Below are 13,179 nucleotides of genomic sequence, written 5' to 3' on the forward strand. Positions count from 1 at the left end.
GGTTGCAGGGTCACGGTAGGAGTCTTAGTTACGACCTGAGTAAGTGGCAATAGGCCTGCAGGACCTCACAGTGTCATAGGACGGTGGATAATCGTGACTACAGTGATTGAGGAAGATTGCCGTGAGCATCCACTTAGAAAGATGGAGGCTACATTAGATAAAAGAGAAAGTAAAAATGTAAAGAATGATTGTAAAGAAATATGTAGTCGTTGTAGTATTGCTCTATGCGTCATTATATTGTCGTGTATTCTTTTGGCATCTGTAAACTGGATCATTATTACTCTGCAGCAAAAAGTTGTCTCTTCTCCTACCTCTACATCTTCTTCTACTATCTCTCCGCACCTATTTCACACTCTTCCCCAGCATGAACTCATCAGAAGAACTGAATACTTTAACAATTCCTTCGTCCAGTTGTTACATCAACATCAGTTAGTGATCAATACAACTGACTGTTGGGTGTGTGGACTCATACCACATACAGTAGAAAATGGAATGCCATATTTAGTTCTTCCATTCTCCTATGAAGGTTCCGCTTGGGCTTATTTTGTCATTTTCAATAATGCATATCAAAGTAAAATTAAACAACCTGTCAGTTCACATAGTGTTGGTTCAGAATTCAGTCATAGTTTATTGATAAAGGGAATGGTAGCTATGGCTAAAATCATGGAAAAAAGTGAAGCTTCCATAGATGAAAGAAAAGCATATACCAATTGGAACATAACTAATTACATTTCCAGCCTCAATGATAAGGTTGAGCAAGGAAAATCTCCTCCGATACGGGTCATACCCCAACAAGGAAATTTCTGTCTGCAAATAAATGGTAGAACTCCAAACACCGGACAAAGAGAAAGTTTATGTTCCCATACATATGTTTATTCAGCCCTGAATTCACCGCCGTTAGTACCATCTCAAGGTACATACTTCGTTTGCCACGATAGGGCTTATACATGGTTGCCAGCTGATTTTTCTGGTACTTGTTATATAGCCTTTCTTCTTCCCCCTACATACACCGCTCCTGCGAATCATCATAAAAATAGATATGGCAGAGGGATTGTGGATTCGAAAGACACAGCAGGACAAGAGGGAGGAGATTTCCTCAAAGGATTTCTTCCCTTCTGGGGTCCAATGGCCAACAGCAGAAATATAAGGCAATTGGTTCGTGTCGTAGAAACCACCATAGACATCACTGTAGGAGCTTTAAGTAACATTACAGCTGAACTACAGGCTGATCGTCTTATGACCTTGCAGAACCGTGTTGCCTTAGACTTTGTTCTTGCGGACCGTGGTGGAGTATGCAAATTGATCGGATCAAGTTGCTGTATTTTCATACCTAATGACGCTCCGACAGTATACCAAGCTATCTCTAAGTTACACATAATCTCCGAGTCGATTCATCAGGACGAAGGAGATTGGTCCTTTTCAGAGTGGTTTTGGGGATTGCTGTCCAAATGGGGTTGGAAGGTATTGACATTCTTTGGAGTAATTTCAGCTTTTATATTCTCTTGTTGTCTTTGTATGCACTGCGGTCCTGCCGTCTGCAACCTATGTGCTACTGCATGTATTCCCAAACCCAAGTCACAAAGAGCAGAGAATATCAAAATGATGGTACAGCAACAGCTTGATGATCTCATGGCCATAGACATCGACTCAGATTAACATGAGTTTGTGTATCTTGCCTGAGTTCTGGCAAAAGGAGGGTCTGAGGAAATTCGATTTTTAATACGATCGTATCGACCCGCCATTTTGTGGCCCGCCGCCATTTTATGTTGCCTTCACTCAGGCAGCACAGCGAACGAAGTCCATTCTGCCTTTTCTGCTTATTCTGCAACATGGTGTTCAAAACAGTCTTCTGCCTCTATCTTTACAAGGCTGGTATTAAGGTCTGACCGAGTACACTAATCCCTGTCTGGTTTTCTAATCCTTGTTTCAACTATCTGTAGGCTCACACTATTCTCCGCCGATCTTATCTTATCGTCTGGCCTTCGCTGTCCTTTGCTAGTATTCTCTCATTTCACAACTGTCCTCCAAACGCACACAAACTTATCGCACCACATGCAACTTCGTTGTGGATCGGTTAATGAATTAGTTCAAGGGAGGGGTGACAAACACAGCTGGAGGGGAGGCAACCTTAAGTCACTTGATACTTTGTTCTGTCTTGTTTTCCGACATTTCTATTGACTCTGTTCTATCTTTACATCATTCTTACTAGCTCCTTTCTATGTGTTCTGGGAGTGTATGTAGTTAATAAATGTTTTTATACGGTATATAAGATTGTGCGCCACAAAGTAAAGTGGCAGTCTCCTGAGAACATACCTTGTGTACTTCTTGGACAACTGTACTAGCTGCAGCTAATAAATCTGATCTTTTACGCCTGACAGAGTGTCCCGTGTCTCTGTTAGTTGAGGCAGGTGAATCCAAGGAGATTTCAGGCGTACCCTGCGCCGCCAGGCCCATAAGGTTCTGGTTCTTCAGCCTTCCTCCTTCGTTCAAACTTTCTCTACCCTTTTCTTTTATTGGTGAGATACTTAGTCTTCTCTTTGCACCATGTCCATTTGATGGACCTGCGATCTTTTCTGTGGAAGCTTGAACTCTTTCGTTCCGATCTGCCTTATCCCCTTCTTCCGGGGAATCGATCACGTTCTCCTTTTCTTTCTCGGTATCGTCTGCTTCTGGGAAAGCCCTCCTCTGATCAGGCTCTCCTGCCTTTTCACCTTTCTCGAGCCCTTCGTCACCGTTACTTTCTTCAGGCTCCTTATCACTTTCAGCTGCTTCAGGCTCCTTGTCACCTTCAGCTGTTTCAGGCTTTTTGCTACCCTCAGCTGCTTCAGGCTCTTTGTCACCTGCAGCTTCTTCGTCGCTGTCTGAACTTTCTCCTTGGTCTCCCCCAAGCGAGTTGGCGTCTTCGTTGTCGGAGAATATTTCCTTTTCTCCTGCTTCTGCCTCTTCGCTTTCAGTTCGCTTTTGTTCCGTATCAGCACTCGGCACTGCTTTATCAGGCACTGGTACTTTCAGCGCTTCAACTTCCTCATCTGTGGGACACAACACCTTCTTTGTGTGACTGGCGTGAATCCAGTTGGGAAACCCCGCACACTTCACAGCGGTAGTTGTCGTCAGGATCACTTGAAAAGGGCCTTTCCAACGGGGTTCCAGACACGACTTTCTCACGTGCTTCTTTACCACGACCCAGTCACCTGCTTTCAGTGCGTGTCCTGGACCTTGGATCGGTGGCAAGGTGGTCGCTTCCACCTGGTGAGAGAAAGAGCGAACCACGTCAGCCAGTCCTTTGCAGTAGTCTAACACCATATCATCTGTAATATTCAAAAGCATGTTTGCGGGAACTGCAGGAAGTCTCATAGCCCTGCCCATGAGAATTTCGTGCGGAGACAATCCAGTTTTTCTATCAGGAGTGTTTCTCATTGACATTAACACCAAGGGCAATGCGTCAGGCCATTTCAAATTTGTCGATGCACATATTTTTGCCATTCTCGATTTCAGCGTACCATTCATCTGCTCCACCAGTCCTGATGCTTCAGGGCGATAGCTACAGTGCAGCTTTTGCTCAATGTTCAGCGCTTCGCAAAGTAACTTTATCACCTCGTTATTGAAGTGACTTCCCCTATCTGATTCTAAAGAGATCGGGAATCCGAAACGTGGTATCAACTCCCTCAACAATAGCTTGGCAACTGTAAGGCTGTCGTTTCTACGTGTGGGGTATGCCTCAATCCAATGACTAAAAATGCACACAATCACCAGCACATACTTCAGACCCTCATGCACAGGCATCTCAATGAAGTCCATCTGCATACGGCTAAAAGGACCGCTTGCCCTACCAATGTGACTCGCGCTCACAACGGTTCCCTTTCCTGGGTTCATCTGCTGGCAAGTGACACATCGATGGCAAACTGCTTCTGCAGCTTGGCGAAATCTGGGGTTAAACCAATCAGTTTTGAACAATCTTATCATGGCATCTCTCCCTAGGTGAGCTTGCCCATGATAGAACCGCGCAAGCTGTGATAAGAGACTATTTGGCAAAACAAATTTTCCCTCATGTGAAACCCATAACTCATCTTGTCTCTTTATGCATTGTGATTTGATCCAGGAATCTCTTTCATCCTCCCTGACATTATTCTGTAGTGCTTTCAGTTCCTCTATTGTATCTACAACCTTCAAGGCAAATGCTTCAGCTGGTTCGAGTTCTGGTTCACTTATTGTATTCCAATCATCCCTTAGTAATATACAGTTCAAAGCACAAAATCTTGCGACTTGATCTGCATATGCATTTCCCAGAGACACATAGTCCTGTCCTTTCGTGTGAGCACTGCACTTTACCACTGCAACTTCAGCTGGCACTTGAATGGCATGTAACAATTCCCTTATTCTCTCCCCGTTCTTTACTGGGGATCCTGAAGAAGTCAGGAAACCTCTCTGCGACCATAATTGTCCAAAGTCATGCACAATCCCAAACCCGTATTGACTATCAGTGTAAATGGTGACTTTCATCAATGCAGACAGTTGACATGCTCTGGTAAGGGCAACGAGTTCTGCTACTTGTGCAGAATAGACTCCTTGAAGCCATCCCGCTTCCAAGACCCCTGTTACAGTACATACAGCATATCCTGCTTTCAAAATTCCCATCCCATCTCTTAGACATGAACCATCAACAAAAAGGATTTGGTCATTTTCATCAAGCTTGGTATCCTTGATGTCCGGTCGAGGTTTTGTGCAAAATTCAGTCACCTGAAGGCAGTCATGCTCGACGTCTTCAGCGTTCTCAATTTCGGCATTTTCTCCAGGAAGCAAGGTAGCTGGATTCAACGTAGTGCACCTTTTCAGCTGCACATTCGGTGAGCCCAGAATGATCGTTTCATACCTTGTGAGTCTTGCTCCAGTCATGTGTTGTGTTCGGGAGCGGGTCAAAAGTATCTCAACTGAGTGAGGGACCATGACTGTTACTGGGTGTCCCATTACTATTCCTTCACTCTGAGTGAGGCTGATACCAACTGCTGCTACGGCGCGCAAACACCCTGGGAGTGCTACTGCAACCGGATCCAAAGTAGCTGAAAAATACGCTACTGGTCTGTTCACGCCACCATGGGCTTGGGTCAAGACAGACAAAGAACATGCATCACGTTCATGGCAAAACAATGTGAAAGGCTTCGTGTAATCAGGCATACCTAAAGCTGGAGCCCTGCACATGCATTCTTTCAATTCGACAAAAGCATCCATCTCGTCTCCTTTCAGCTCTATTTCATCCAAGGCATCCTTTTGGGTCAATTTCAGTAGGGGCTTCGCTAGAGACGAAAAGTTGGGAATCCACTGGCGACAATATCCCACCATTCCCAAAAACTTCCTCACCTCCTTCCTTGTCTTTGGTGGACTCATTTGTAGTATACTTGTAACTCTTTCCTTCATTATTCTCCGTGACCCTTTCTCTATTTGGTGACCCAAGTATTTCACTTTCTTCTGACAGAACTGTAATTTGGAAGGAGACACCTTATGTCCATTCCTTCCCAAATGGTTCAACAGAGCAATGGTATCGGCTGTGCAGCCATTTTCCGTTTTGGATGCAACCAGTAAGTCATCAATGTACTGTACTAGGGTTGACTCGAATGGTAATTCTAATGCTTCCAGGTCTTTCTTTAGAATCTGATTGAATATTGACGGTGACTCAGAAAACCCTTGAGGAATTCGACACCAACTATACACTCTGTCTAGGAATTTGAAACAAAAGAGGAATTGGCTGTCCTCATGAAGAGGCACAGAAAAGAATGCTTGTGACAAATCGATGACTGAGAACCATTCAGCATCGCAAGGGACTTGAAACATTATCACGGCTGGATTCGGTACTACTGGGCAGCACTTTATTATGATGTCATTTATTTTCCTCAAATCCTGCACGAGTCGGACTTTCCCACTTGGCTTTATTAGTCCCATTATCGGTGAATTGCATGGGCTGCTTAACACTTCTTTCAGTACTCCCTGCTTTACAAATTCGTCAATGAGTTGGGCAACTTTCATGAGAGTATCTTGTGGCATGTGGTATTGTGGGGTCTGGGGAAAGATCGCATTGGGCTTTACCATCACTTTCACTGGTTCCACTCCTTTCATCAATCCCACCTCTTTCCCTGTCATGTCCCACACTTCCTTTCCTACTGTCTCCCGCAGTTCGGCTGGGATATCTTCTTCAGTTATCATCGGGAAGAGACAAATCAGAGGATACTCTTCGTCGACTGTTTCTATCTCATCCCCCTCTACACTGTCCTCGTCTTCCCCATCATTGCTCGTCTCTATTGTTATTCCTTCGTTTGAACACATTATCGAACAACCCAATTTACACAATAGGTCTCTTCCTAACAGTGCTATCGGGCTTGAGTCACACACCACAAACTGATGTACCCCTTGATAGTTAACGATGCTGACTGGAACCGGATCCGTAATTGGGTTCGTCAGGTGTCTGTTTGCTACTCCCACCACTTGAACTGTCCTCCCTGAGAGTGGCAAATTTGGTACTTCACTGCTCTTAACTGTTGAACGTGTGGCTCCCGTGTCAACCAAGAATGAGACCCGATGACCCATTACTCTTCCCTCCACGTACGGACCCCTTTGATCAACTTCCAAGGATGCCGCAAGCACACAATCTCCTTCTTCTCCTGAACTTTCACTCTCCCATACGTTGTTTATTCCACTCTCACTGTGTAATGGGAACTGTTGTACGGTGCCATTTGTACTCATTACCTGACCCGTTACCTGCGGAGGAACCATCACTTGCTGCTGACCCATTGGTGCCAAGGGTATTTGCATTTGCTGATTAGGTACCATAGGTAACTGCTGTTGCATCGGCTGCATTTGCGTCATCTGCATACGAGGTATCTGCATCTGCTGCGGCTGCATCGGTTGTAATCCCTGCAATTGATTTACGGTCTGAAAATTTGGGTTTGGACCTCTCATTTTCGGTCCCCTCATTGTCTGAAATGCATTGACATCATTGTTTTGCTGACCAACACTGTAGGAAGTTGGCTCTGTATGTGCTATTTCAAAGTAAGGAATAGCATGCACAGAGTCCAAGGGTTCCCCTTAGAGGTAAAATAGTGGTAAAAAGAGATAATACTAATGCTCTATTTTGTGGTAGTGTGGTCGAGCAGTAGGCTTATCCAAGGAGTAGTGTTAAGCATTTGTTGTACATACACATAGACAATAAATGAGGTACACACACTCAGAGACAAATCCAGCCAATAGGTTTTGTTATAGAAAAATATATTTTCTTAGTTTATTTTAAGAACCACAGGTTCAAATTTAACATGTAATATCTTGTTTGAAAGGTATTGCAGGTAAGTACATTAGGAACTTTGGATCATTTCAATTGCATGTATACTTTTCAAGTTATTCACAAATAGCTATTTTAAAAGTGGACACAGTGCAATTTTCACAGTTCCTGGGGGAGGTAAGTTTTTGTTAGTTTTACCAGGTAAGTAAGACACTTACAGGGTTCAGTTCTTGGTCCAAGGTAGCCCACCGTTGGGGGTTCAGAGCAACCCCAAAGTTACCACACCAGCAGCTCAGGGACGGTCAGGTGCAGAGTTCAAAGTGGTGCCCAAAACGCATAGGCTAGAATGGAGAGAAGGGGGTGCCCCGGTTCCGGTCTGCTTGCAGGTAAGTGCCCGCGTCTTCGGAGGGCAGACCAGGGGGGTTTTGTAGGGCACCGGGGGGGACACAAGCCCACACAGAAATTTCACCCTCAGCAGCGCGGGGGCGGCCGGGTGCAGTGTAGAAACAAGCGTCGGGTTTTCAATGTTAGTCTATGAGAGATCAAGGGATCTCTTCAGCGCTGCAGGCAGGCAAGGGGGGGCTTCCTCGGGGAAACCTCCACTTGGGCAAGGGAGAGGGACTCCTGGGGGTCACTTCTGCAGTGAAAGTCCGGTCCTTCAGGTCCTGGGGGCTGCGGGTGCAGGGTCTTTTCCAGGCGTCGGGACTTAGGTTTCAGAGAGTCGCGGTCAGGGGAAGCCTTGGGATTCCCTCTGCAGGCGGCGCTGTGGGGGCTCAGGGGGGACAGGTTTTGGTACTCACAGTCGGAGAGTAGTCCGGGGGTCCTCCCTGAGGTGTTGGTTCTCCACCAGCCGAGCCGGGGTCGCCGGGTGCAGTGTTGCAAGTCTCACGCTTCTTGCGGGGAGTTGCAGGTTTCTTTAAAGCTGCTTCTTGAAAGAAAGTTGCAGTCTTTTTGGAGCAGGTCCGCTGTCCTTGGGAGTTTCTTGTCGTCGTCGAAGCAGGGCAGTCCTCAGAGGATTCAGAGGTCGCTGGTCCCTTTGGAAGGCGTCGCTGGAGCAGAGTTCTTTGGAAGGCAGGAGACAGGCCGGTGAGTTTCTGGAGCCAAGGCAGTTGTTGTCTTCTGGTCTTCCTCTGCAGGGGTTTTCAGCTGGGCAGTCCTTCTTCTTGTTGTTGCAGGAATCTAATTTTCTAGGGTTCAGGGTAGCCCTTAAATACTAAATTTAAGGGCGTGTTTAGGTCTGGGGGGTTAGTAGCCAATGGCTACTAGCCCTGAGGGTGGGTACACCCTCTTTGTGCCTCCTCCCAAGGGGAGGGGGTCACAATCCTAACCCTATTGGGGGAATCCTCCATCTGCAAGATGGAGGATTTCTAAAAGTTAGAGTCACCTCAGCTCAGGACACCTTAGGGGCTGTCCTGACTGGCCAGTGACTCCTCCTTGTTGCTTTCTTTGTTCCCTCCAGCCTTGCCGCCAAAAGTGGGGGCCGTGGCCGGAGGGGGCGGGCAACTCCACTAAGCTGGAGTGCCCTGCTGGGCTGTGACAAAGGGGTGAGCCTTTGAGGGTCACCGCCAGGTGTTACAGCTCCTGCCTGGGGGAGGTGTTAGCATCTCCACCCAGTGCAGGCTTTGTTACTGGCCTCAGAGTGACAAAGGCACTCTCCCCATGGGGCCAGCAACATGTCTCTAGTGTGGCAGGCTGCTGGAACTAGTCAGCCTACACAGACAGTCGGTTAAGTTTCAGGGGGCACCTCTAAGGTGCCCTCTGGGGTGTATTTTGCAATAAAATGTACACTGGCATCAGTGTGCATTTATTGTGCTGAGAAGTTTGATACCAAACTTCCCAGTTTTCAGTGTAGCCATTATGGTGCTGTGGAGTTCGTGTTTGACAAACTCCCAGACCATATACTCTTATGGCTACCCTGCACTTACAATGTCTAAGGTTTTGTTTAGACACTGTAGGGGTACCATGCTCATGCACTGGTACCCTCACCTATGGTATAGTGCACCCTGCCTTAGGGCTGTAAGGCCTGCTAGAGGGGTGTCTTACCTATACTGCATAGGCAGTGAGAGGCTGGCATGGCACCCTGAGGGGAGTGCCATGTCGACTTACTCGTTTTGTCCTCACTAGCACACACAAGCTGGCAAGCAGTGTGTCTGTGCTGAGTGAGAGGTCTCCAGGGTGGCATAAGACATGCTGCAGCCCTTAGAGACCTTCCTTGGCATCAGGGCCCTTGGTACTAGAAGTACCAGTTACAAGGGACTTATCTGGATGCCAGGGTCTGCCAATTGTGGATACAAAAGTACAGGTTAGGGAAAGAACACTGGTGCTGGGGCCTGGTTAGCAGGCCTCAGCACACTTTCAATTGTAAACATAGCATCAGCAAAGGCAAAAAGTCAGGGGGCAACCATGCCAAGGAGGCATTTCCTTACACAACCCCCCCCAAACGAAAGAGGATGAGACTAACCTTTCCCAAGAGAGTCTTCATTTTCTAAGTGGAAGAACCTGGAAAGGCCATCTGCATTGGCATGGGCAGTCCCAGGTCTGTGTTCCACTATAAAGTCCATTCCCTGTAGGGAGATGGACCACCTCAACAGTTTAGGATTTTCACCTTTCATTTGCATCAGCCATTTGAGAGGTCTGTGGTCAGTTTGAACTAGGAAGTGAGTCCCAAAGAGGTATGGTCTCAGCTTCTTCAGGGACCAAACCACAGCAAAGGCCTCCCTCTCAATGGCACTCCAACGCTGCTCCCTGGGGAGTAACCTCCTGCTAATGAAAGCAACAGGCTGGTCAAGGCCATCATCATTTGTTTGGGACAAAACTGCCCCTATCCCATGTTCAGAGGCATCTGTCTGCACAATGAACTGCTTAGAATAATCTGGAGCTTTTAGAACTGGTGCTGAGCACATTGCTTGTTTCAGGGTGTCAAAGGCCTGTTGGCATTCCACAGTCCAGTTCACTTTCTTGGGCATTTTCTTGGAGGTGAGTTCAGTGAGGGCTGTCACAATGGATCCATATCCCTTCACAAACCTCCTGTAATACCCAGTCAAGCCAAGGAATGCCCTGACTTGAGTCTGGGTTTTTGGAGCTACCCAGTCCAGAATAGTCTGGATCTTGGGTTGGAGTGGCTGAACTTGGCCTCCACCTACAAGGTGGCCCAAGTAAACCACAGTTCCCTGCCCTATCTGGCATTTGGATGCCTTGATAGAGAGGCCTGCAGATTGCAGAGCCTTCAAAACCTTCTTCAGGTGGACCAGGTGATCCTGCCAGGTGGAGCTAAAGACAGCAATATCATCAAGATAAGCTGTGCTAAAGGACTCCAAGCCAGCAAGGACTTGATTCACCAACCTTTGGAAGGTGGCAGGGGCATTCTTTAAACCAAAGGGCATAACAGTAAACTGATAATGCCCATCAGGTGTGGAGAATGCTGTTTTCTCTTTTGCTCCAGGTGCCATTTTTATTTGCCAGTACCCTGCTGTCAAGTCAAAGGTACTTAAGAATTTGGCAGCACCTAATTTATCTATGAGCTCATCAGCTCTAGGAATTGGATGAGCATCTGTCTTGGTGACAGAATTGAGCCCTCTGTAATCCACACAAAACCTCATCTCTTTCTTTCCATCTTTGGTGTGAGGTTTGGGGACTAAGACCACTGGGCTAGCCCAGGGGCTGTCAGAGCGCTCAATTACTCCCAATTCCAGCATCTTGTGGACTTCCACCTTGATGCTTTCCTTAACATGGTCAGACTGTCTAAAGATTTTGTTTTTGACAGGCATGCTGTCTCCTGTGTCCACATCATGGGTACACAGGTGTGTCTGACCAGGGGTTAAGGAGAAGAGTTCAGGAAACTGTTGTAGGACTCTCCTACAATCAGCTTGCTGTTGGCCAGAGAGGGTGTCTGAGTAGATCACTCCATCTACTGAGCCATCTTTTGGGTCTGATGACAGAAGATCAGGGAGAGGTTCACTCTCTGCCTCCTGATCCTCATCTGTTACCATCAACAGATTTACATCAGCCCTGTCATGGAAGAGCTTAAGGCGGTTCACATGGATCACCCTCTTGGGGCTCCTGCTTGTGCCCAGGTCCACCAGGTAGGTGACCTGACTCTTCCTTTCTAGCACTGGGTAAGGGCCACTCCATTTGTCCTGGAGTGCCCTGGGAGCCACAGGCTCCAGAACCCAGACTTTCTGCCCTGGTTGGAACTCAACCATTGCAGCCTTTTGGTCATACCAAAACTTCTGGAGCTGTTGGCTGGCCTCAAGGTTTTTGGTTGCCTTTTCCATGTACTCTGCCATTCTAGAGCGAAGGCCAAGTACATAGTCCACTATGTCTTGTTTAGGCTCATGAAGAGGTCTCTCCCAGCCTTCTTTAACAAGAGCAAGTGGTCCCCTTACAGGGTGACCAAACAGAAGTTCAAAGGGTGAGAATCCTACTCCCTTCTGTGGCACCTCTCTGTAAGCAAAAAGCAGACATGGCAAGAGGACATCCCATCTCCTTTTGAGTTTTTCTGGGAGCCCCATGATCATGCCTTTTAATGTCTTGTTGAATCTCTCAACTAAGCCATTAGTTTGTGGATGGTATGGTGTAGTGAATTTGTAAGTCACTCCACACTCATTCCACATGTGTTTTAGGTATGCTGACATGAAGTTGGTACCTCTGTCAGACACCACCTCCTTAGGGAAACCCACTCTGGTAAAGATACCAATGAGGGCCTTGGCTACTGCAAGGGCAGTAGTCGACCTAAGGGGAATAGCTTCAGGATATCTAGTAGCATGATCCACTACTACTAGGATGTACATATTTCCTGAGGCTGTGGGAGGTTCCAGTGGACCAACTATGTCCACACCCACTCTCTCAAAGGGGACCCCCACCACTGGAAGTGGAATGAGGGGGGCCTTTGGGTGCCCACCTGTCTTACCACTGGATTGACAGGTGGGGCAGGAGAGGCAAAACTCCTTAACCTTCTGGGACATATTGGGCCAGTAGAAGTGGTTGACTAACCTCTCCCACGTCTTGGTTTGTCCCAAATGCCCAGCAAGGGGAATATCATGGGCTAAGGTCAGAATAAACTCTCTGAACGACTGAGGCACTACCACTCTCCTAGTGGCACCAGGTTTGGGGTCTCTGGCCTCAGTGTACAGGAGTCCATCTTCCCAATAGACCCTATGTGTTCCATTTTTCTTGCCCTTGGTCTCTTCAGCAGCTTGCTGCCTAAGGCCTTCAAGAGAGGGACAGGTTTCTTGTCCCTTACACAGCTCCTCCCTTGAGGGTCCCCCTGGGCCTAAGAGCTCAACCTGATAAGGTTCAAGCTCCAAAGGCTCAGTTCCCTCAGAGGGCAGAACTTCTTCCTGAGAAGAGAGGTTCCCTTTTTCTGACTGTGTTGCAGTTGGTTTCCCAACTGACTTTCCTTTTCTCTTGGTAGGCTGGGCCATTTTTCCAGACTCCAGCTCTACTTTTTCACCCTGTGCCTTGCATTGTGCTCTTGTTTTTACACACACCAGTTCAGGGATACCCAGCATGGCTGCATGGGTTTTTAGTTCTACCTCAGCCCATGCTGAGGACTCCAGGTCATTTCCAAGCAGACAGTCTACTGGGATGTTTGAGGAGACCACCACCTGTTTCAGGCCATTGACCCCTCCCCATTCTAAAGTTACCATTGCCATGGGATGTGCTTTAGTTTGATTGTCAGCATTGGTGACTGTATAAGTTTTTCCAGTCAGGTATTGGCCAGGGGAAACCAGTTTCTCTGTCACCATGGTGACACTGGCACCTGTATCCCTCAGGCCCTCTACACTTGTCCCATTAATAAAGAGCTGCTGCCTGTATTTTTGCATGTTAGGCGGCCAGGCAGCTAGTGTGGCTAAATCCACCCCACCCTCAGAGACTAGAGTAGCTTCAGTGTGGACCCTGATTTGCTCTGGGCA

Source organism: Pleurodeles waltl, chromosome 4_2 (assembly GCF_031143425.1).
Source record: "Pleurodeles waltl isolate 20211129_DDA chromosome 4_2, aPleWal1.hap1.20221129, whole genome shotgun sequence".
Lineage (NCBI taxonomy): Eukaryota > Metazoa > Chordata > Amphibia > Caudata > Salamandridae > Pleurodeles > Pleurodeles waltl.